This window comes from Equus caballus, chromosome 5 (assembly GCF_041296265.1).
Source record: "Equus caballus isolate H_3958 breed thoroughbred chromosome 5, TB-T2T, whole genome shotgun sequence".
NCBI lineage: Eukaryota > Metazoa > Chordata > Mammalia > Perissodactyla > Equidae > Equus > Equus caballus.
Window position 1 is genome coordinate 19,405,399 of NC_091688.1, and position 25,504 is coordinate 19,430,902.

Here is a 25,504-nt window from a genome sequence, read left to right on the forward strand (position 1 = left end):
ATGAATAGAAGTAGAAAACAGCATGACTTGATGAGCAGTGTGTAGGTCCGTGCCCACGATTCGAACCGGCCACCCCTGGGCCCCCGAAATGGAGAGCTCGAACTTAACCACTCGGCCATGGGGCCGGCCCCTGGTTAATATTCTTTGTTTCTCTTGAACCCACCGTACTTTCCTCCTCCTTTCATTATAGCCCTCTTCACAGTTTAGCAAAATTTCTGTTTTACTTGTTTGTCTCCACCACTTGATTGTTAGTTCCTGGATGGCGAGGTGAGCTTAATCACCCCTGTGCCCTGGCTCAGTGCTTGCAACAGAGTAGGTGCCTAATAAGTGCTTGTTGAGTTAATAGAAAATAATTACAAATCTCTCAGAGACAGTTTATTCATAATAGTGAGTTGCGCAGGGCCGCCTACGCCTCTCCTGTAACTAAGTCTACCTTACATCCCAAGTGGCAAAACATACATCTTGTTTTATCAGGCAAACACTAATTCTCACCTGCAGCACCCTGCTCCTGCTAGATAGTCCCCAAGTATGGAAATGCATTCGAGGCTTATCACTTAATCAGCACTAGTATGTGCTGGTACGATACTATCAGTTTTACTGATAGTGGAATTTTCCATTTAATGAAAGGACACCTATGAGTCTTGGAATGAGTGTTTTTGCCACTGGGCATCTCACGCAGGGCACTAGAACCTGTTCTGAACTGCTATATGCATCCACAACTTTGTAAACCAGTCAATGGAATCAACGCACAAAGTGCTCTGCTGCTGCCTCTAGGAAAAGAATCTCAAAGTTCAAACTTTTTTTTTTTTTGGTTTCAAAGATCTCATCTAAGGGAGTCAGTTACATGTATCCTTTTATTATGACTGGAAATTTTGCTTCCAATTTCTGACCACCCATCTTTTGGAAATTTACTGCCACAGGCCCCCGTATGTCTCTTTCCAAGTGGCAATCGAAGAGAATCCTCCTTTGCTCTGGAAATGTCAGTGATTCTGGAGATTTAGGTGTCAGCAGCATTTCCACAAACAGGATAAATATTTGACCTACGGTCTGAATTATTCTTGATGTAAAAATGGTTTTAGTGTCATGCTAACCCAACTATTTGAACCTCTAAGTCCAAATTTGTGACGTTTATAGAGCAGAAACCACCTGCGTAATTTCTCATCAGAGTGGATGGATCCCTACATAGATCCATTGGAAGTGACACTGAGAAAATTTAGTCTTTTCCATTTCTCCCTTGAGAATAATCGAGAACCTTAATGACTAGGTAGTTTTGGGTGATAATTTTGCTCTTTTTTGCTTACTTAAACCATGTTCCTAAACATTAATAAACAGCAAGCATTTGCTCTGGCAAAGCACTGTGCTAGGAAGGAGACACGGACAATCGGACGCCGCTCTTAGGGAACTACTTACAATCTAGTTGAGGAGAAGGGACATTTGAAACAGCACAGACATCACAAGCATTGACAAGGCACATATGTGACAACTGTTTGAAGAATAAAAAGAGCTATATGAGTGTAAGATTTTAAGGCAAGATATAATGAATTACCAAGTTGTGACTTGAAGAAAGAGGAGGAAAAGGGGACAACGTAGGAAGGATATTCTCACGTAGGCTCTGGTGAGGAGACAGGAAAGCACCATGTGACTATGCTTAGAAAAGCGGTCAGTCTGCCTGTCTTGTATAAAACAAAGGTCCTGTCTGGAAAGGTGTCCGAAACATTAACGCATCAGCTCAGGACCTTCACACATGCGACTGCCTCTGCTTTTTGAAACATCCCCTCGCCTTTCCCCTAAATTTCCATCTGGCTGAGCTTTCTCACATTCAGGTTCCATCTTACACCTTACTTTCTCTCACCTGTATTCCTCAAACCGCTTACATGAAGCGGTTCTCTTGAACTGTCAACCAAGACTAACTTCCTTTAAATTTCAAACGTCCTTTCTCCTCAATTAGATTGTATGTACATTAATCTAGTTTTCTTCTTTTCACTACTTTTGAAACTAACCATCTAATGGCCAAATAAAATGGCCTCTTTGTGTTCTCATCCTCTTTGACCCCTTGCTGGTAGTCCTTGGTTTCAAGTTGACCCTCCTATCTAATCTGCTTTCCTGGTTCTCTTATTAACTCTAACAACACTTTTTGTTTGTTTCTTTCCTTCATTGACCCTGTTCTTCTAGCCACCCTCTGAATGTGGTATCAGCTAGGATTGTGTTTGGCTGTACATATTGGAAACCTTACAACAGTACTTAATGGATTGAAATTTGTTTGTATTAAGTGACAAGAAGTCCTGGGGCAGTTCTTTTCCACCTAGCAGGATATGTCTCAATTTTTTAAACTCTTTCCCCTCAAAATATAACACATGTAGAGATACGTGCATAAAATGTAATTATGCCAGTTATTGAATTATAGTATGAACACTTGTGTAACTATCATCGAAGTCAAGAAATAAAATATGGTTAACATTCCCCAGAGACATTCCATGTACTCCATTCCAATCCCCAACCCCTGTCTCCACCCCCAAGATCAACACTCTCCTAATTTTTATGGTAGTTTCTTCCTTACATTTCCCTAAGGTTCTACCACCTCTATATTATTCCAAAGTATACTAACTACAGTTGATTTTTTCCCATTTCTGACCCTTTTATATATAGAATCATATAAAAATGTGTTTTTATGAGTTTTGTTTCTTTTGTTCAACATCGATTTATAAAGTTCATCCATATTGTTACATAAGGTATTCATTGCTATATGAATTCTATTGCATGAATATGCCAAAATTTATTAATCTATTCTACTCTTGATGAACATGTGGGTAGCTTGAGTTTTTGGATATTATGAATAAAGCTGATATGAACATTGTCATCTGTCTCCTAAGGCACATGTGCATGCATTTCTGTGGATATGTACATAGGGGTGGAATTGTTGTGCTTCATTTTTTTATTTGAAAAGAAAAGTCCTTTCCAGTGATGTGACAGAACCAAGTGGAGCACACCCAGTAGGACCCACAGAGTCACATCCCAAACAGATTCTGTGTCAGAGAAGGAGAGTCAAAGTGAGGCTGACCCACATGTGGGTGAGTCACAGTTGTCTGGCTCATTTGTTTGTTGAGAAAAGCAGCTGATCAGAAAGTGAGGAGGGGGTCAGTTAGATGCTAGTGGAGGAATTCCTCTACCCCTTGGGGATGCTGAGGGTGGAAGGAGAGGCTCAGGCTTGGCTCTATTTGGAGACCTCTTAGCTGTTTACCAAGTAAGCATCAGTGGTAATTTAGAGTCAGAAATTTGGGTGGGTGGTCATGGAACACTTCTCTCAGAGGGTGACGTTTGAAGAGAAACCTGAATCACGACAAAGATCCCATTATTTTGGGAAGAATATTCCAGTGAGGGAGGAGCACGTACAAAGGCCCTGAAATAAGGACACAAGACGGCCAGTGAGGCTGGAGTGCAGTGGGCAGGAGGGAAGTGGAGCATGATGCAAGATGGCGGAGGGGGACCAGAGACAGTGCTCCGAGGGCTTGTGGCTCATGGTAGGGAGTTAGTGGACATCAGCATAATGGAAGGGGCATTAAGTTGGACAGTGAGCTGATTTGGTTCATGTTTCAAAGAGATTGCTCTGGCTGGATTGTAGCTACAGCAAGAGTGGCGGTAGGAAGACCAGTGTGCCTTGGGGAGACACGGTGGTGGCTTGGACCAGGTGAAGTGAAGGGATAGGTTAGAGCTGAAGCGACTGAATGTGGAAGAGAAGTTGACTATGTTTTTGTGGTTTCCACATCAAGTGGACGGCAGTAGCATTGGCTGAGACAGGGAGGACAAAGGTAGGAATGATTTGGGGCAAGGGGAGGGGGAGTCAGTGGTAGAAAAAGAAATCCTGTTTTAGCCATGTCAACTTTGAGAAGTCTATTCGATATTCCCAGGAAGCATCCAGATACACGAATGTGGAGCTGAGAAGAAAGTTCTTTACAGACTGTGAGCAAATCTTTATATGTCTGGGCCCTATCACGTGACCTGGTACATGGTGGGCACTCAATACAAGTCTGACGAATGAATTTATTCAACAAATATTTGTGGAGCTATTACCCTGTGCCAGGCACTGTTCTAGGAGTTGGGGATACAGCAGCGAGCAAAACAGACAAAAATTCCTGCCTTCCTAAAACTTAAAATGAATGAATACATGCATGAATGGAATGCGTATCCAGAACTAGATATTTAATAAAGCATATTTTTTCTCTATGTCTTAAAAAAATCTTTGAAATCTGTCTCTATTTTATTTTTTCTCTCTGTCTTAAAAAATCTTTGAAAATATTAATTAAAAATTAATTCTCCAGCAGGATTAATTATAAGGATAACGTCTAGAGAGGCTTCATTATAATAACCCATTTTGCTTTCTTTTTCCCTTATTAACTCGATTTTCATTATCTTGACGTGCCTGAGACCTGTGTATCAGTTGGTGGTACTGTAATCGTGGTAGATGGGTGTTATTTACAGTTGCTTTGGAGTTGATTTCTAATTTTTCCCCTTGAAAAATGTTATTTACAAGTATGTTTTTGCTAGCAGGTGTGAAATGGCTCTGCGCCACATGGAGAAAGAGCAAAATGTCACTTCCGAGGTTTGTGACAAAATTTCGTGATAGATTCTTCGGGTGGAGTGAGAGGCCTTTCTCACTGCTGTGACACTGCTGCTGAGGTGGAAAAGCTGAAGGTAAAGTTCATGTGGTTTGGAGGAGGTGCCTGTAGTCCCATCTCTGTGCTGAATATTGTCCCCAGCAGTTTTGCATTATTTAATATTCTGTAAATGGAATAAGTGTCTTTTGAGCTTTCAGAGAGTTTGTACTTTAGAACAATCTGCATTGATTCCTTTTGCCCAGTGAGGTATCTATTAAATGATACAAATAATTAGTTTCAATGAATCATCTTTATGTATTTGGCTTCTTATATATTAAATATCAATGTTAATTTCCAGAGCAGATTATTCAGTTTCTACTCTGAGCCCTGCTCGACATGAAGCTAAAACATGGTGTTTTTTGGACCCAGGTTTTCACTGATAACAAAGAGGAAGGTCAGTAGCAGGTGGGTCGTCTTTTGCCTCATCAACAAGGTGGATGTTCTCAGAAAGTTCATTTTCAACCAGGATTTTCCTTTTTGATTGTCTTAATGAGGGAAAAGACAGCCTTTCTAAATGAAATACCCCCAATCTCACCAGAATTAGGAAAGGCAGATACCTAAAATTAAATTTTAAAAAGCCCGAACTTAAAAAGAAGATAGTTAACATGTTTGCATATTAAACGATGTGTTCCTTAATCTGCTACACATGCCTGCAAGAGACTTTATACATACTGACTTGGGAGAGCTTGAGGAAACTTTCACGAATGCACGTTTTGTGATTTAATACATGCTCTCTCCTTTTTCTCCCCCGTCCAGTGCACCTCCATTTGAATCTTTGGACTCCCTGCACCAACTTTCTCTCTAGATTAAGACCAGGAAGCTGGTTTACAGCCATCATAATCTGCAAAGAGGTCTCTGCCAGGGCAGCGAGCATCCATTTCTTTCTTCCAGTACATCAGACAGTGGACGGGAAAAGATGAGCTTTCAAAGGTAGGTAGGTTATAAAGGGCATTCTAGTCCATGCTAAAAATTTGGACTCATTTCCTGTAGATGATGGCAAATATTTGGAGGATTTTGGCGGAGGAGGAAGAGAATCAGATTCGTCTTTTAGAAATCTGACTGGAGCTAGTGGGGAGGAGGATGGTGGATGGGCATGAATCTGGGAGCTGGGGACCAGTCAGGAAGCTGCTGCAGGAGTTGACTATTTTCCACTCCCATCCCAGCTTTGTGTTGAGTGTTCTCTGGATACAGACTTAAATCTCTGCACTAGCGAACAGTTTGGAGTACAAAGAAGTTGCAGCAGTTGGCAGAAATAAAGCTAATTCATCATCTTCACTCTTTCCTGCCGTCCTGGTCCCATTTCTCCTCAAGATTGGTAGGGAGAAAACCTTCACTAATATTGCCTTTTTCTGTATTCTTTCCAGGGTCAGTTTTCTTCTACCATTACAAAGTTTAGTGCCTTAAAAAAAAAAAAATCAACAGAACTGGGAAATCTCACTTTGGGAGACAGCCTGGCCCTTCTTCATAACCCGTTCCTCCAAGCAAACTTGATTTGCTTATTAAAATAGGCATGAAGAAGCTCTTCCGTGAAGCTTCCTTTTCCACCTGATGTGTACGAAGGTTTCAAGAACTTGGCTGCACTCCCCCAGCAGGTAAACTCTGCTCCCCACCCCAGACCCTACCCCTGCATAGCTGTTGGTGGCATCATAGGCTCCCTGGGGAGGACCCTGTGGGGCTTGGCCAGATGCCTGGGGTGTTGAGTCTTCCCTGAGGTCTGCTGGCTCCTTTCTTGGGATGGAAAAAAAATGGAATCCTTGGTGTAAGCAATTCTTAAGCATGTCTGTATCACTGGGAATTTGTCTTCTTATTTTAGGATTAAGTCTAATTTCAAGGTAAGTGTGAGGTAAGGAGAGAATACTTCAAGCCAGATTTCCTCACTAATCGATGCTTCAAGGAGGAAGAAAATTTGCCTAGGAGTCTAGTGAGCTGAGTTTTAAATGCACTCCATAACTAATTTAAATAAAAATTAAACAAAATTTTATAGAATATAATTTTTTTTAAGGATTTTAGTTTTCCTTTTTCCCTCCCAAGCCCCCTGGTACATAGTTGTATATTTTAGTTGTGGGTCCTTCTAGTTGTGGCATGTGGGATGCCCCCTCAGCATGGCTTGATGAGCAGTGCCGCGTCCGTGCCCAGGATCCAAACCAGCGAGACCCTGAGCCACCGAAGCAGAACGTGTGAACTTAACCACTCGGCCATGGGGCTGGCCCCTAGAATATAATTTTTATATTGATTTTGTAGCTGATTTCATTTATTTGATTTCTCCTTTGGTTTTTATATAGAGACATATCTCAGAAAATCTTCTCATCAACCTATCCACATCCATTACTTTTCTCTCCTCACAACGTCTCTAGCTTGAATGTCCTCAAGCTTTCTTTGACCACTCTTTTTAAAAAACGGCTTGAGATCTCATCTCATACACTGGAGTTCTTACCCCAGAACTGCCTCATATCTCTGAGGAGATGGACGGTGGGTGTATCAGTGAGCCCACCTTGCAGCCGGTAGTCTACATTAACAATGGAACATAGACTGCTCCTGACTTTGGAGCCAGACTGCCTAGGATTGAATCCTGATTCTGCCACTTCCTGTGTGACCTTGGTCAAGTTACTTAGCTTCTCTGTTCCTCAGTTTCCTCATCTTCAAAATAGAATAATTATTGCATCTGCCTCATAGGCTTGTTTTGAGGATTAAATGAGTCAATAACTTAAAGGGTTGTTAAGACAATTGAGTAAATTAATATGCATAAAAGCCTTAGCACAGTGCCTGGCATATAGTGAACATTATATAGGTGTTTATTATTCTTTGCACAGCTCATTTTTCCGTTGCTCACTGGCTCCTACCCTGTACAGTCTATCCTCTTGTTGCCGCCATGCCTTTTTCTGCACAATTTTGCCTCATGCCAAACACTAGCCTTCCTCCTTCATTCTCCTGAAGGCATTGCACACATAAGGCTGTTGTGAGTAATAATAACATTTAATAATAACAGCTAACATTTACTGAGTGCTAACCGTGTGCCAGCACAGTCATTAGTACTTAACGTCTATTAGCTCATTTAATTCTCATACCACTTCTATGAGACAAGTATGATCATCCTCCTCTGTGTACAGATGAAGAAGCTGAGGCACAAATAGGTTAAATAACTTGTCCAAGATTAACCAGCTCGTAAAGAGTGAAGCTAGGTTTTCAAACATCGTTTCCTTACCATTCTTCTGGCCCTTCTACATACAGGGAAGTATCTTTTTTCTCTTCCTGTGATTGATGTCATTATACCATTCTTCTCATTTAGCAGGTCAAATTCCTTATCTATGCTAAAGGCGGTGGGCTGTAGAGGAAAGAGAGCAATTCTCTGTATGTAATGATGAGCTGAAGGAAATGTCTGGAATAGACTGAGCACCCCTGCATGCTGCGTAGTGTGAGGGCCTCCGCATATGTTCTCTCAGGGGATTCTTGTGACCACATTCTCTTATTATTATCGTCATTTTATAGGCGAGGGAGCTGAGCTTCAGGAAGCTAAAGTCTTGCCCTCACGTTACAGTGCTCATGAGCTGTGAAGATGAATTTGAGCCCGGGTCCCTCTGGCCCCAGAGTATTGCAGAGCATGCTCTTTTCACCATACCGTCTGTCTTCCTCAGAGCCAGCCCCGAGCCTTTATCTGTGCCATGAATTGGTTCAATCCACTGACTTTTCTTTTGGTAATCCTCTTCCTCTCTTTTAACCTCTGACTTAGCTCTTCTTTTAAACTGCTCCAATCATATGAACAAACATTTGGGTGTCTATGATGTTAACGTTAGGTAGGAGTAGCTAAATGGATTAAGGACGCTTGTTGAAACATTTAACCATATCGTTCCAAGTGGCAATAAATGTGACGCCAGTAAGCATCACTAAACTTTGTTCATCTCAATAACAGTCGATATTATAGTATTACAAGAGGTTAAAGTGCCGCGTCTCCCCCAGAGATGGTCGCCCTGGGTGGGAGGTGTGTGTGTTGCGTGTAGATATCATTTCTCATAAGGTTCTCCATGGAGTTTGACTATCAGGACCCTCTTTAGCTCAACTCAAAGCAGCCACCTTGTTGAGCTGTTTTGCCTGCTGCTCCAGGTTATTCTGTGTTTTAAGGGTTTGTACTACACTGTTTAAGACAATCTAGAGGCTTGAATTTTTTTACATAGCTGATCAGCTTAATTGCAAGGCCTTTACTGGATACGTGTTCATAATGTTGGTGATGGGGTGTTACTGGAGAACTCTGGATTGTCTACCTTTAAGCCACATATACTCACCTGTTGGGTTTCCAGAACCCACTGGTTGGCAATAGTCAGCTTCCAGAAACTGATGGATTGTAGTCATTATTTTTATGTTAATGTGCTCGAAAGGTGACTCTCTTTAAGCTTTTTGATTACTATGTGGAAAAAAGTGTCGAGACAAACTACTGTGCAATAAATTACCACAAATTTTCTATCTTAAAACAACACCCATTCATTATCTCACAATTCTGCGGATCAGAAGTCTGAGCAGGCTTGACTGGATTCTGTGCTCAGGGTCTCACAAGCCTGAAATCAAGGGTCATGAGAGATTGCACATGAGAAATATTTTCACCTCTCTTAGCGGTAGATTATATGACCATTTTAAGGACAATCCCATGACTTGATACTCATATCAGACAATTTAGCTACAGAGATTCGAGAGGATGAACATTTTGGGATTCCATTTAATTTGATACAACTGGGTTTCAGTATTTACTCAAGCAACATAATTTCTTCTCTTAATCAACCAGTGGACCATATTTTCCCTGATATTTATACATAGTGTGGGTATATTTTAGTCCAAGTTAAAGCACTGTATTGAGAGTCAGCATATCCAAATTGGGCTTTCAGCTCTGCCACTTGAGCACATTATTTTTCTTTGTCTCCATTTCTCCCTCTAAAGATGATATTGATGCTACTTTTTACTCCTTAAGTATATTTCATTTTGCAAAACGCATGCTCGGCAGAGGCCAAGCGGGTGGTACAGAACTTCTTAATCTCACTTTCTTTCTTCCGAAGCCAATGTTCGTCTTAGACCTTCACGCTGGGAGGAGTAACCTCTTTGCAGGGTGGTTGTGCATGCCTCACCCCTTCCTTCCATCAGCCCCTTGGTTACCTGGTACAATAACGTGTACAGTTGTACTATACCTTACAGTTCACAGAGGTCGTGTGACCCATTCAGTGTCTGCAATGGACTGGTTTATGTCCCCCCCACCCCAATTTATGTATTGAAATCCTAACCCCCAAGGTGATGGCATTAGGAGCGAGGGCCTTTGGGGGGTGATTAGGTGATTAGAAATTAGCACCCTTATAAAAGAGGCCCCAGAGAGAGCTCTCGCCTTGCTGCCATGTGAGGTTACAGTGAGAAGACTGCCATCAATGAGGAAGCGGGTTCTCACCAGACACAGAATCTGCAGGAGCTGTGATCTTGGACATCCCAGCCTCCAGAACTGTGAGAAATAAATTTCTGTTGTTTATAAGCCGCCCAGACTGTGGTATTCTCTTATACGAGTCCAAACAGACTAGGACAGTATTTTATTTGATTCTTTCCAAAATTCTGTGAGCTGGATATTGTTATTACTTTTATTTTACAGATGGGATGAGTAAGATTCATAAAATTAAGTGACTTGTTCAAGTTCACATAAGACACAGAGCCAGGACTGGCGCTCAGATTTCTGAGTTCATATCCAGTGTTGTTTCTTCCTCACCTCAGCTAAGCAATAAGAGGACAGGGAAGCATAGAAAGACCCAGTTGCATGTGAAAAACATTTCAGATAGGAGGAATGACTTCAACTTCTGGTCATTCTTTTTTCTTCTACTGTTTCAGCCCTAATTTTTGGCCTTTTTGGTTTTTCTTCTCATACATGTTTTCCCAGAATCCAAATCAGCATGTTGGCATTGTCCTGCATGACGGTCAATATCCACCCTGGGGCACAGCCATGTTTGGCATGGAAGAAAGTGACTGAGGGCAAAGGGCTATATATAATGTTGTCTCAATGTCAAAAGGAGTTGACCATTTCCGTACTGGCCTCAAATGTTTATAATTCACGTGCCTTAACTGAAGTCGAAAAAGGAAGGGAATTTTATTGTAGGATTTTTCAAGTACATGGAGTTCTTAAGGATTTGTGTCTGTAAGACTTCATGAATCTCCTTCACAGAACAATTAGCATAAGAAATTATGCACAAACTACAAATCAAGGAATTTACTCATCCTTAGCGCTCTTAGTTCCATACCTAATGCAATTATTCACATATCCATTAATTCCAGAAATAGTAAATTGAGTAGCAGTGCAGAATAGTAGATATGAGGTTGAAGCCAGGCTGCCTGAGTTAAAGTCCAGACGCTGATACTCACTCGCTCAGTGACCTTGGCAAATAACTCAATCTTTCTGTGCCTCATCTATATCAGAAGGACGATAACAGAACCTATCTCTTAGGGTTGTTGTGAAGATTGATGAATTATTAAATGTAAAACACTTGGAACAATGTCTCCCCGTGGTAGGTAGGATTTTTCAAATGGCCCTCAAAGATGTCCTGCCCTAAACCCAGAACCTGTGCTTGTGCTGAGACGTCACTCCCGTGATCATGTTATGTAGGCACAGTTGACCTTAGATAGGAAGATTATCTCATGCACCTAATCTAAAAACACTGGCCCCTTCCAAAGCAGAGAGATTTCCCCAGCAAATGGAGGAAGAGGAAGTCAGAGACATTCCAAGTGTGACAAGGGCTTGCTGTGCCATTGGTAGCTTTGACGATGGAGCGGGCCAAGTGAGAAGGAATGTGAGAGGCCTTAAGGAGCCAATAGAGCCCCCTGGCTGATGGCCAGCAGGGAAATGGGGACCTCAGTCCTACACCTGCAGGGAACTAAATTCGGCCAATAACGTGAATGAGCTTAGAAGTGGGATTCTTCCAAGAACCCGTCAATGACAGCTCAGCTGGCTGATATCTTGACTTCAGCCTTGGGAGACCCTGTGCAAAGAATCCGGTCAAGCATGCCTGGACTTCTGAGCTACAGAATTGTGAGATAGTGAATGGATATTGTTTTTAACCACTCAGCTTGTGGTAGTCAGTTACGTAGCAATAGGAAACGAATACAATTACATAGAAGTGCTTAGTAAATATTAGCTAATATTATTACATTTATTATTAAACATCTTCAGTGAATGATGTACTGTATGAGGCACTGGGGAAAAAACGTTGAACAAGATACAGTGCTGGCCCTCAGGGAGCTTAAAGTCAAGAGAATAAGCCGTTTCATTTTTTTCTGACATCCAGGCTCTATGAAGATCAACCGTTGTGCATCCTCTACACATTTCTTCTTTCCTTCCTTGCTTTGCTTCACTTCTTTTATCATAAATATTTATTTTTTAGTTTCTTTCATTTTTAGCCAGTGGCTAGACTGTGTTTAGCCACCAGCAGCAACTGTTTGCCATGAGAGAGTTGGGGCTGGGATTTATTGGTTGTCTCCTGTGCATAGCCGTTAGGAGGTCTGGGAAGCTCCTAGCGTTTGTGCTCGAATATTGTAAGTCATACAATGTGGATGTCTGTTTCTAACAAAGGATCTATATACTCCTTTATCTCTAGAATCCACCACCTGGTGTTCTCAACAGCCCTGAGCACAGAACAATTCCCAGTTTAATCAAACTGGAACACAAAAGGAGCAATGGGGGCCGCAGTGTGCTAGCCCCTTGAAGTTGTTCCAAGGGAAAGGGACCTTTTGTTACAGAGACAGCTCATTTTAGAGTTCAGTGGCCTGTGACACTTCCCCAGCTGGCAGCTCAGCGGGGCCCTTCTGCTGCTTTCCTACACTCAAAAGCCATTTTTGGTGGGCAGAACAGTGAAACTGTCATTAAGGGCTACTTGTTGGGAGGGTGGTGGGGGCAGAAGAAGAACCATAAGGAAACAGTGGTATTAATGAATGTGCTGGCAGTGGTTGTATGCTTTTTATTCAAATATGAGCTGTCTTCATTTTCTGAGTTTTTGCTTTATGATAAGGTTGATGGGTGTTTGTGTATATTTCCTGGAGGGAGTGGTGACAATATCATGGATTTTTTTTTTGACATTCATTTTAAAGCTCCTTGGACTGGAGCTGCGGTAGGGATGAAGAAGCTGTTCGTTGCCCATAATAATTTTGAAGCACCGAATCCCCTTCCTGAACTGGACACTAGTTCTTTCCTACTGAGATTTTCCAGAGGAAAGACGTGAAAAATTCCAAAAGCCATTCCAATATCAAAATAAATTTTACAGAAACTTAGGGCCGTAACTCTAGGAAGTGTCTCAGAGTCATCTGCTCTCACTCAGCCGAACTGCCCATGTGGCTGGAGTCTGCAGGAGCACAGCCCTGGGGGAGATCACCCAGCGTGTGAACAGCAGGAGCCTGGCGGCAGACAGAGTTGTGTTTACGTCATGATTCTGTCACTTCATGGCTATGTGATCTTGAGCAGATTATTTAGCTTCCCTAAGTCTCAGTTTCCTTACCTGATAATGGGGATAATAGTGTCTAATCTTCAGCGTAACTGTGAGGATTAAAGTAAATAACCAATGTCAAGTGACTCCTAGTAATTTCCATCCAGTAATACTTTAAAAGTGTTCATGGTATAAGTTGTTATAAGAAATGACTTGGGTGGATCCAGGTCTAGTGTGGAGAGGCTGAAGGATAGGAAGGAGGGAGGCCCTACGTCCAGCTGTTTACTTGATATCTGCTTTTGGGTGTCTAATAGGCATTTCAGACTTTACACGTTAAAAACCAAGGTCCTGACATTTCTCCTCAAACCTGCCCCCACTCTTTCCATCTCATTTATTGGCAACGCTTTCCAGTTACCTCCTTCCAGTCGTAATGGCCAAAACCTTTTCAATGGCATGCTTGATTCCTCTCTTTCTCTTACCTGTCAGGAAAATTCTTTTCACTCTACCTTCAAAATACGTCTAGAATCCAACCACTTCAGACCATCTCTGCTGTTTCTGACTTTGGTCCAAGTCATCAGCATTTTTCAATGCAGGAGTCAGATGATTCTGTTAAATATGTCTGACCAGACCACAGTTTGGCTCAAAACTCTGCAATGGGCTCCTTATGTCACTAAGAGTCAAAGACCTTATAATGGCCTATGACAGTGCTGCTGAAGTATGGTACATGGACGTGTGTCTGTTGGCAAACTGTTTGTCACTTGTCCATGAGGCGATTGTGCCAGATGTAAATCAACGATGTCGCTAAACACACTGTTTAATTTGCCTGACATTGTGCTTTTACAAGACTTTCTCAGTGCAGGAAGCAGTGCATTGATTTACATTCTGCTGCAAGCTCCTCATCTGCTGGTCTGATGCTTTTTCTGACTTCATCTCCCTGTAGCGGAGTCCCCCTGTCTTGCTCTGTTCTTAGTCATGCTGGCCTACTTATTATCCTTCAAACTCACCAGCTATGCTCCTGCCTCTGCACAAGCTACTCTCTCTGCCTGGGATGCTTCCCTCCACATGGCCAAGGCTTGTTTCCTCACCACCTTCAGGTCTTCACTCAGTTACCACTTCTTCAGTGATATCTTCCCTGACTACCCTCACATTCACCATCCCACCTTTCTGCTTTGTTTTTCTCTGCAGCCCTTATCACCTTTCAAAATGTAATGTAGTATAATTTACTTATTCATTTTTAAATGATCATCCTTGCTCCACTGGGGTGTAGACTACAGGAAATGAGGGACTTTTTAATATATTTTGTTTTCTGTTTTACCGCTGGCATCTAGAAAAGTGCTGGTAAGTAGTAAACACTAGAAAAATGTTTAGAGAATAAATGCGTGCATTTTACTTATTTACTTATTTATGAGGAAGCTTGGCCCTGAGCTAATAACTGTTGCCAATCTTCCTCTTTTTGCTTGAAGAAGATTGTCGCTGAGCTAACATCTGTGCCCGTCTTCCTCTATTTCATGTGGGATGTTGCCGCAGCATGGCTTGACGAGCGGTGCTAGGTCTGTGCCCGGGATCTGAACCTGCGAACCCTGGGCCACTGAAGTGAAGTGCACGAGCTTAACCACTATGCCACTGGGCCAGTCCCTGAATGCATTTTAAATTAAATAATTAGATGGTTTGCTAGAAGCTACATTTTTGTTTGTTTTATGGGACCATATTTTTAAAGCTTTACAAAAAATCGCCCAGATGTAGTAGGGTTTGAACCACGGGTCTGGCCTAAGTCAGGCTAGGATGGCACTTGGGATGTCCAGGAAGGCAGTTAAAAGACTCATGCAAATCAAAGTTTTGGTCAAACAGGCAGTATTGTCACTGAAATTTATGAGTACCGGTTTTTTTCTAGGTGCTCATTGTTATTGGTGTTATTATTACTGCCATTTTGCTAACTGTTAGGTGAAAATGATACCATCTAATTGCTTTAATTTGCTTTTCTTTAATCACAAATAAGGACGAAAATATTTTTGCTCCTTTTAATTTTGTTTAGTGGAGTGTCAGTATTCATTTGTCTTTTATTTAATGATTGGTTTTTAATTTTAACAATGCGTGTAAAAATTATTTATGTAAAGATACTAAACAACCCTACACTTTTGCTGCACGTATTTTTCTGTCAGATATTTATATTGTTTTATCTTTAAGGTTTTTATATTCAAAATTTTCAAATTTTATTTAGTTGAATACATTGGTTTTACATTTTTAATATCTCTTGCCACTTTTGGTTTAGAATTCAACCTTCCTTCAGACATTTAATTTCTACTTTATGACTTTTTATTTTGAAACAGTTTTTGATTTACACAAAAGTTGTGAATATAGTGTACAGAGTTCCTGTATACTCTTCATCCAGCTTCTACAAGTGTGAACATCCTGCACCACCATAGTAAAATTGCCAAAATGAAAAAATTAACCTTGGTAAAACACTATTAACTAAAGTAATGACTCTATTTGTATTTCACCAGCTTTCCACTAGTGTTCTGTTTCTGTTCCAGAATCTAATTCAGGATCCCACATCTCATCTCATTTAGTTGTCATGTCTCCTTAGTCCCATCTGTTCTGGAACAGTTCCTCAGTCTTTCCTGACATTGACACTTTTGAAAAGAACACCCCAGTTATTTTGTAGAATGTCCCTCTATTTGGGTTGTCTGAAGTTTCCTCGTGAGCAGTTTGCGGTTAGGTGTTTTTGGCAAGAATACACCAGAAGTAATATCAGTGCCCTTCGCAGTGAATCATAACATGGGAATCATGATGTCAGTGTGTCTTATTACTGGTGATGTTAACCTGGATCACTTGGTTAAGGTGTTATCTGCTGGGTTTCGCTTCTGCAAAGTTACTATTTTCCCCTTTGTAATTAGTAAATATCTTGAGGGAGATATTTTGAGACCTTGCAAATGTTTTATTTCTCCTCAAACTTCTGCCTGCTAATTTTAGCATCCATCTGTGGATCTCGTCTGCAGTAATCATTACTGTGGCGTTCTAATCGTGATTTCCTATTTCTCTTGTTTCTTCCACTTTCACTAATTGGAATTCTTCTGTGAGGAAGAGCTATCTCTTCTCCTCTATTTATTTATTCATTTCAGTGTGGACTCATGGATATTTATCTTATTCTATGGGTTATAATCCAACACAATTATGATTTGTTTTGCTGCTCAAATGGCTCTAGCTCAGTACCATTGGCTTATTTCTACACACCTTCATCCTTTAAAAAACAATTTATTTAATTTTTTTTTTCCTCCCTCTAATTGTACTCTAAAAGCATGTCTGTTTCTGTTGGGTAGGTAGGGGGAGGTGGATGTAGGGTTGGAAAGAGTCTAAAGTGGAAAGAGGCTGAAGTGTCCTGTTGGGTCTTGCGGCCTTCCAGGACTTCCTTGGGGTGGAAGGAACCTTGGACACAGGGCAGCTGAGTGCCCTGAGTCATGTGGTTGTTGCTGTTTAAATTATTTGCTGTGAGCAGGGTCCTGAGTGTTGCCTTGATTCCAGCTGTGGACAACAACAGGCCTAACACGTCATCTCAATGTCTCTGGAATTAATACCTGATAGAAGAGAGAGGAATCCCAGCTTCTCATTTCCAGTCCAGAACTATTTCTGTGTTCTCGAAAAAGCTTAAGGCTGACTGTGGCACTTCTGAGGATATACCATCTGGTTGTCTCTCAGCTCTGTGGATTTTGAAACACGAGGAAAGACGGAAAGAGTGGTAGCTCCTTGGGCGTGTGTAAACTTTATGAAAGTGATAATTTCATTCCTATTTTCATTGGGGAAGGCAGTGATGCTGCCAAGTAATGAGTGCTTGATGCCTCAGATAAAATGGGTGTCTGTGTTAAGAATCTCGGTGTTGAATTGCCCTCTTGGCATCCCAGCCCTCAGCTGCTTTCTTCTAGTGGTCACCTGATACATCTGGCTGAACAACTTCTAATCCCTGTGCTCTCGTCCGTGACTAACCAGTGCTTCTCTTGCTGGCTTAGTCTTCAGGGATCACAGGACAGCTTGGCTTCTTCCTTCCTCAGGCAATGTACTGTTGATGCCAGCCATGGGGGACTTCATGTAACGCAATACAGACACTTGGAATCGCTGAGTCACTTCATAGTGATGTCCGTGCCCGTGAATGTGAGAGAGCAGTGTGGAAGTCAAACAGACTATAAGGACATTACCAGACTTTTAAGACACTCTAGGTTTTCCCACATTTCTGTTAAATGTTTTTCCATGTAATGGATTCAGGTTAAGTCAAGAAGAATTTTCTCATACTAACAATTGAGATACGTACATGAGATATTCCTTATGCGATTATATTTGTGAAAGTAGCTTAGATCAAATGAATAGCCCTTCAATTCTTTCTTGCTATATAGATTCTTTTCTCTATTATTTTCTCTTTTGGCAGTCTATCCATAATTTGAAAGATAAATTTAATTGTACAGTAGTTTTAGATGGATATGCCATCAGTTTGAACTGGTGACAAATAGTCCCAATCTGACAGTTTAGACTCTCTCTCAAGACTAAATGTGCAAGGCTAAGAGAAGCTCTGATGCCCCTGGCAGGCAGAGAGCATGGAGTGCTGGACAGGTGAGCTGTTAAACTCTCTTATCTCTAGTTGTTTATCTTTGAGTCCTCGTTTTCTAAAAAGAAGAATTCTAAACTTGAATCCCGATTGTCTAAAAAAGTTTATTCTTTCAAAATATATTTACTAAGCCAGATTTTACTAAATCTTCAAAATTTGCTATGTATTTTATACTTACAGCACATCTCAATTGAACTAGCTACATGTTAAATATTGAACAGCCTCTATGATTAGTGGCTACTGGACTGGGCAATGCAGGTTTACCAACACCCTGTACGTCATCACACAAGTAAATATTTAGATTATAATGGTAACAAGCACTTGGGGAGACTTTGGGAATGCTGAAGGTGAGAAGTGAGGCATGAGTTGGAGTTAGCCAGAAAGAAGGGAGAATATTCCAGGCAAAGGAACAGTCTGTGTCATGACTTTGAGTTGAAAGGAGTGAAAAGGAGGCCAGTAGGCTCAAATTTGTGAGTGACAGAAAAATGATGGAACTAAGAACAGAGAGAGAGAAATCTAGTTTTAGAGGAAGATAAATTTGGTTTTAAGATGTTGACTTTCAGGTGCAAAAGATAGCGATATGGGATAGGAAAATGGGAGGGAGGAAGAACTGGAGATTTAGCCTGCAGAGTTGATGGAGCTGGCAAGTTACATCTTTTGTTGAAGTCCTAACGTCTAGACTTCTTTTCAGGGGCCACTCGTTAGGTGGGCTGGAGACCACAATGGGGAGGAAGGGGGGCAAGTTAGTTAAATAGATCAGGAGGGGGAAGAGGTAGAGAGTGAGTACAGACTCTGTCCTAGAGAGGGCCAAAGGTCATGAAGGAGAGACTAAACTCAATGGTGAATTCTTGGGGCCAAGAGGAAAAGGAATGGAAGATTAAGTCAAAGAGGTAGAAGCCTGGAGAGGTGGAATGAAGTCAGGAAGCAGGAATAAGAAGGGGAGGCATCAAAGTCAGCAGGTCAAAGGTGAGTGATGAACAGTAGCTTTCTTTAGTTGTCTGCCAGCAGCATGGTGGATGATGGGTAGGCCAGGTTTAAAGTAAAGGGTCCAATAGACACTTTATTAGTATTATTTTTTTAAAGATTGGCACCTGAGCTAACAACTGTTGCCAATCTTTTTTTTTTTTTTTTCTGCTTTATCTTCCCCAACCCCCCTTACATAGTTATTTATCTTAGTTGCAGGTCCTTCTAGTTGTGGGATGTGGGACGCCGCCTCAATGTGGCCTAACTAGTGGTGCCATGTCCGCGCCCAGGATCCGAACCCGGGGCCGCCGCAGCAGAATGTATGAACTTAACCACTCGGCCATGGAGCCAGCCCCCCAATAGGCACTTTAAACAACTATCACGTTACCAACACGTCTACCCACTGACGGTTTCAGAGGACATGAGCCAGAGACTGAAGAGGCCCTCTAAGCACCACAGTATGCTTCTAAGCCTGCAGAGAAACCTTCCCTGTTTGGTCACTGTGGGAAACCTGCTCCAACTGTTACCTCCCATGCTCTGACAATCTGGCAAGCAAGGTGTCTGCTGCTCTCAGCAAATCTTAAAGAGATGGTGGTGACGAAAACTGATATTTATCTTTCAGATGGTGAAGTCTCTCCTCTACCTGTCACCAGGAGAAGGCAGGGCATTCCTAGGTCACCAGGCCTTTGGTCAACAACCACTAATTTTAAAGCTTGAATTCTATCATGATTCACTTACAGCTTGCTGTGTCCATGCTGAGATCCCATGAAGAAGCCTGGTCCATAAGCTCCCGGAATTTGTGTTTTCCACCCTCTCACCTGGAATGCTGAAACAGCAAAGTCTTCTCTTGGCGGCCGTGAGAGAATGCGGCAGTTGGTGAGATGGGCACTGAGCCTATTTGAAGACCCAGTTGCAAGCTGGGCACTGACTGCAAATGCTGCAATTAAAAGCAAAACAAAACAAAACCATCCTACAGACCAAATGCCTTTTAGCAGGGAAAAAGCTGTGCTGTGTTAAAATAATGGGATGGTGTTTTTCTGCGGGGGTGATCCTGGTTTCCAAGAACGGGTGATATTTGTGAAGATCGTAATGTCTATTCTCCAGGTCTTAGCTCTGATAGTACTCTCTCCTCCTCCTCACTGAAAGTTAAGAATGAAGGGGGCATGAATAATCAGGGGTAACAATGTACGGGATAGAGTAATCATAAACGAAGACTGGAAGAGTAATTTTTAATCTAGGCTTGTCAAAATAACTGTGTCTACATTTACTGATTATGTTGATTAAACAATGATTAAGGGTTGTGCTAAATCATGCTGGAACAATGCAGACTTAAAAAAATTTTTAGTAAATTAAGAGAAACTGTGATTAGGTCTTTGATTGTAAGCCATCCTCTTGGATGACAGTGCATTCAGGACTTCTGTGAATGGGAAAGGAGAGAGAAGGGAGAGGTGGTGGAGGAGGTGGGAAGCTGCACAGGACCAGATCATTCAGGGCCTGAAGGTCATTACTAGGAGGTGGGATTGTATTCTAAGTGTAATAAGAAGTTGGGGGTGTGTTTTACACTGGGGAGTGTTCACAAGATCTGATTTGTGCTTTTAGAAGCTTACTCTGGCTGCCCTGGGGTACAGCCATATTGGATCCAGAGGGAGAATGAAGATCCCATTCTCATTCTGGTCAGGTAGCTGGCGAAAGGCCTGATTCCCAAGTGACGCTGGCAACAAATGGAAACAACTCAGGCATGAAAGCAGCAGGACAGCACTGTGGCAAGAGGTTTCCACCGTGCTCATTTCTTCCCGACTTGCTAATGCAGCCAGAATCAAAGGAAATCTAACATGTAAAAAGACTATTTTGAAGTTTTATTTAAAGACAAGCCATGCTTAGGAACAGGTTTGAAAAACTTAAAAATGTGATGATAAATGTCAGGCTTGCCATGCTTAGGCGGCTGGCACGCAACTATGCTGAACAGACTCCCAACCGAAGGTTCCCTTGCAGGCTTCTCAATACTGCTTCTCAAGGCTAAGCCCACCCTGAAGAGGAGTCAAAAGGGACTTGGCTCCAGAAGGACCATCTGGGGTTTGAAGTCCACCCCTCTCCCTCCCCATTGAGGCAGACTTCCTCCACTTGTGGGCCACGCCCCTTTCATCCAGGGGGTCGGCATCTCTTCCCCTGTAGCCCCGCCTCTTCGAGGCGTGGATGCACTGTGCCCTTTTGCAGTTCACTGTGCAGATGGCAGACAGGCAGCTCATCTCTGTCAGCTGATTTTCAGTGTGAACTTTCTTTATTATGGAGAGGAGATTTCAAGGTACAGATTACATGCAATCCTTCTTATCCTCCTTTGTTTGGAGTCAGTTAGTGATTAAGAAGTCCCTCATTTTGCCCCTCTGCCTTAGCTGAAGGAAGCCAGGGTGCACGCTGGTAACCCCTCTGCATGTGTCTGCCTAACTGACCTCTTCCTTTCTGTTCCATCCTGGGTTCCGCCCTCCAGAGCTGGACTGGAGCAGTTCTGCTGACCTGTTTGTGCTTCTGAGCTTTCTGGAGAAGCAAAGTCCATTTAGGTGTGGCCATAGGCTTATCTCTTTAGCTGCAGGCTGGGGTGACTTTTCTTGAAGCTGTGTGAACCTCTAGGCTGTTAGCAGGCTCTTGATTTTGCCCTCAGGCCTGGCCAGGCTCACATTTTCTTTGCCACAGTCTCCCTGGCCTGTCCTGCTCGCTTGTGTCTCCTGTCTCAATGCGCACAATCTCTTCTCTAGCAAGGCCTTAGCTTTCTAGTCTGGCTTTCTCTGTTGAACCTCATCTCTCTTTACAAGACTCATCATGTAACCTTCTAGACACAGGTTAGCATGCCCTTTCCTGTCATTTTTTACCTCTTGAGCCCTGGGACTTGATAAATGTGAAACAAACTTCCTCTCATGTCATATCCCAGGGCCTCTATGCAATAAATTTTATAACTTTAATAGATTTTGGAAATTCAACTCAGTTATTTTAAAGGTCATCTCTGTGGAGTTTTATTAATTAAATTTCTTTTAAAGTTTTTTGAAAAGTTAATATTTCTGTTTCAAAATTTCTCCCTCTATATGCAACTTTCTAAGTATCGGGACCCCCTGAATTTATTAACCTATCTCTCTAAAAATCTATTGCTTTTCTTAAAGAGTATTGTGCTATGTATATCTAAAGTGAAATGGTTTTTATAAAAAGCACTCAGAATATTTTTAAATGTACATTTTGGACTTTAAGCTGGGATGCGTCAAATCTTTTTGCACTTAAAAGTAATTATAGTTCTAATTTTTAAAAGAGGTAAACTCTAGGGCTGGCCCCGTGGCCGAGTGGTTAAGTTCGCGTGCTCCGCTGCAGGCGGCCCAGTGTTTCGTCGGTTCAAATCCTGGGCGCGGACATGGCACTGCTCGTCAGACCACGCTGAGGCAGCATCCCACATGCCACAACTAGAGGAACCCACAACGAAGAATACACAACTATGTACCGGGGGGCTTTGGGGAGAAAAAGGAAAAAATAAAATCTTTAAAAAAAAAAAAAAAGAGGTAAACTCTAATAATTATGTCCCTGTGTGCATTAGTAAAAATGGGTATTTCTATTCTTATGGAGCAAAGGTTCACTGGAATTGCCTCTTCGCCCAGCATTCTGGCTTGGTTGGAGGGCGTGAGGAAGGATTAGGGTCCCGGGGAAGAGTCTAGCCTTCACTGTTTCACAAATGCAGGCTTAATGGGCCGGTTAGAGGAAGAATCAGCGTTTGCCTTGAATCCGGCTTAGGTCAAGTTTTGGGACTTACAGTGACTTCTTGGAACTTAGGGCAACTCACTGACCATTCTTGGACCTTTTTTCCCCAGTTGTAAATTCCCTTGTGGCTTAATTATATATGAAAATGTAAACATACAAGAGTCACTAAGCAGCCTATGACGAGATCAAATTGCCTGTGAATTCTCGACTGGCCTTTTGTTAGATTACACATTAGTATTTCCTGGTAGTGGACGATGAAGTAGGTGTTCATAACCTTTTGAGACTCGAACAGAAAAGCGTTGGCATAAAATCCAGTATTCATTGGCTTTGAAGGGGACCCACGTGGACAGCCTCTTCCTTCTCGTCCCTACTCCTGACTTAGAAAAGCAGGTGCCTTCACAGTGATCTTCGAGTCTTTGTGGAATCCCATAGCTGCACTCTTTGCTTCACCTTAATCTATGGCTTTTAATGATTTATGCATCACCGGAGCCTATTATGAGAGTCTTTTCTTCTTAAAAAATTAAGAACAAAAGGGAATACAGTTCAGAGGTATCATCTTTTTTCTTTCTCTCTATTTGTATTCCTCCCACTATTTCCATTAAGATGATTTTTAAAAATTTATACAAGCACTCCATGTTCACTGTGGAAAAATTAGAAAATATAGAATAGCAAAAGAAAAAAAATTTACCCCCAATTCCACCATGTGGAGGTGACGAATTGAGTTTACAGCAATGTTCTGTTGGGATGCACACCAGCCTCTGTGAACACTTCCCGGGGCTGCTGTCTACGTGGGTCGCTGTATAAAACTTACTCTCACCAGAACCAGGGAGACAAACTGTTCCTGAGACTAAGTATAGAAGGAGAATGCGAAAGTGGTAACACCACAGTGTGATGCGCAACTGGTGCCAAGGAAAGATGGCACTGGATGCGTGTTTGCCATCCTGTGGACCCACTCGGCTTTGTGAGGACAGAGGAGGTCCCCGCAGGGCAGTAGACAGTTTGGCTCAAACAGATTCGAACTGCAGAAGGACAAACTGAAGAGTATGGGATTACGGTGGGGTGGCTTAGTGCTTTTTTCTTTAAAAAGTCTTTGAATTCTTTTAAGTGTCTGGCCTCATGATGAAAGGAACATTTTTTGAAATAACTCTGAGCTCTACTACTACTTGTTAAATTAGCAAAAAGTTAGTTACAATGGCAAAATCCAACGCGAATGGAGGTGTGGGAAAATAGATATATTCATATGTTGCTAGGTGATATTTAAATGGTTCCAGTGATTCTGGAGTGTACTTTGTCTGATTATGATAAGAGCAATAAAACTAATTTTGTGCCCTTTTACTCAGTTATCACTGATATTATGGGATATAGCTTGAGAAAATAATCAAAAAAAAGAAAGCAATTTATATAAAGACAGTTATAGTTTGTTGACCTTTTTAGGTTTTTTTGGAAGGTTAGCTCTGAGCTAACATCTGCCACCAATCCTCCTCTTTTTTGCTGAGGAAGACTGGCCCGGGCTAACATCCATGCCCATTGTCTTCTGCTTTATATGTAGGATGCCTGCCACAGCATGGCTTGACGAGCAGTGTGTAGGTCCGCACCTGGGATCCGAACCGGTGAATCCCAGGCCACCAAAGAGGAATGTGCCACTGGGCTGTCCCACGGGGCCTGCCCCGAAACAAGACAGTTATAGTTTAAATTATAGGTAATCATGAAAAGCATAGTCAAGAGACTCACCTTCTATTTTATCATCATCAGAAATGTGTTGTATCCACTCAGGAGAGCTCTTCTAAGTATCGAAGTTGTTGACTGGTGGCTGAGCCTACAGCTGTAGGAGAGAAGTCCCTTCTGTTGGAGTGGAAGCCTCTTTTGTGAAGTGGATTGTATGGGTAGACCATACAATCAGTGACTTTCTGTACAGAATAAGCTGCTTGTGGATTTCCTTTATTCCAGCCAAATTTCCTAATATATACAGTAATGTTGGTTGGGAAGATAATGGAATACAAAATTACAGGAATCTAAGAGGACATCTTGTTAAGCTCACTAGCTGAGACAGGTACATGCTCTAAGTACATAGGTGGACGCCTGGTCATCGCTTGATCAATTAATTACCTCTTGGGGCAATTTGTTAGAAGCTCCATTATTTAGAAAGTTCTTCCTATGTTAAAACAAAGTCAACCTACTTGCTATTTCTGCCTGTTAATTCCATTTCAGCCTTCTGAGGACTTATAGAATAAACCTGGTTTCCCTCTAAGTCCTCTTTTTCTCCCCAGGCTGAAAAGCCTTAGCTCTTTCAGACTCTCCTCAGATGTTCAACACATGGTTATTTTTCTTTGGAAGTGTTCCAGGTTGTTGATGTTCTCCTTAAAGCACTGCGGAAGAAATGACAATACCCTGGGTGCAGTAACATCGCAATGGAGGCCTACAGGATAGTTCATTCTTGACAACCTACTTTTGTGAATATTAAGACCTCATTAGCTTTTATCCGTGCCATTTACCCATATTGCATGTGTATACAACTAAAACTCCTTAGTATTTTCATTTCTGTGGCTGTTCGAGTTCTTCTCCTCTATCCGACAGAATTGCTTATTTGAATCTGAGTACAGTTCTTCATTTATTTGTATATGTATAATCTTTTTGATGAAGAGTAATTTAGATACAGTAACAAGCATTAATCTGAATTTTTGCATATATAAGTGTCCATCTAATTACCATCTAGATCAACATAGAATTTTCCCAGCAACCCAGAAGGTTCTCTCACGCCCCCTCATAGTCAGCAGCTCCCCAAATGCAACCACCATTCTGACCTCTCTTACCATAGATTAATTGTGCCTGTTTGAACTTTGTATAATTGAAATCATGCAATTCCAATTCTCACATTGGTGTCCATGAGATTTATTTATATTGTTGACAGAGGCAGAAGCTCATTTTTTTTTTTTTTTTGCTATGTAGCATTCCATGGTATGAATTATACCACAATTTATTTGTCTATGTAATGGTTTGGCTATTTTGAATAAAGCTACCATAACAATTCTGGTACATGTCTTTTGGAAGATATAAGTACTCATATTTGTTGGTGACATACTCAGGAGTAGAATTATTGGGTCATGGGGTATATACATGTTTTGCTTAGTACATACTGCTGA

The 25,504-nt window shown here is 41.8% G+C and overlaps 1 long non-coding RNA gene across 2 annotated transcripts; it reads left to right on the top strand.

Annotated features, from left to right (window-relative positions):
- The first annotated feature begins 320 nt into the window (after window positions 1–320).
- On the top strand, window positions 321–25,504 carry LOC138924236 (uncharacterized). Of its 2 annotated transcripts, XR_011439055.1 has the most exons (6): window positions 2,829–4,689; window positions 4,951–5,057; window positions 5,409–5,582; window positions 6,017–6,244; window positions 18,846–20,934; window positions 21,925–25,504. It is a non-coding gene; the product is annotated as an uncharacterized lncRNA (long non-coding RNA). The 2 variants fall into 2 exon arrangements; XR_011439054.1 differs by lacking the exon at window positions 4,951–5,057 and having other exon boundaries at window positions 321–4,689.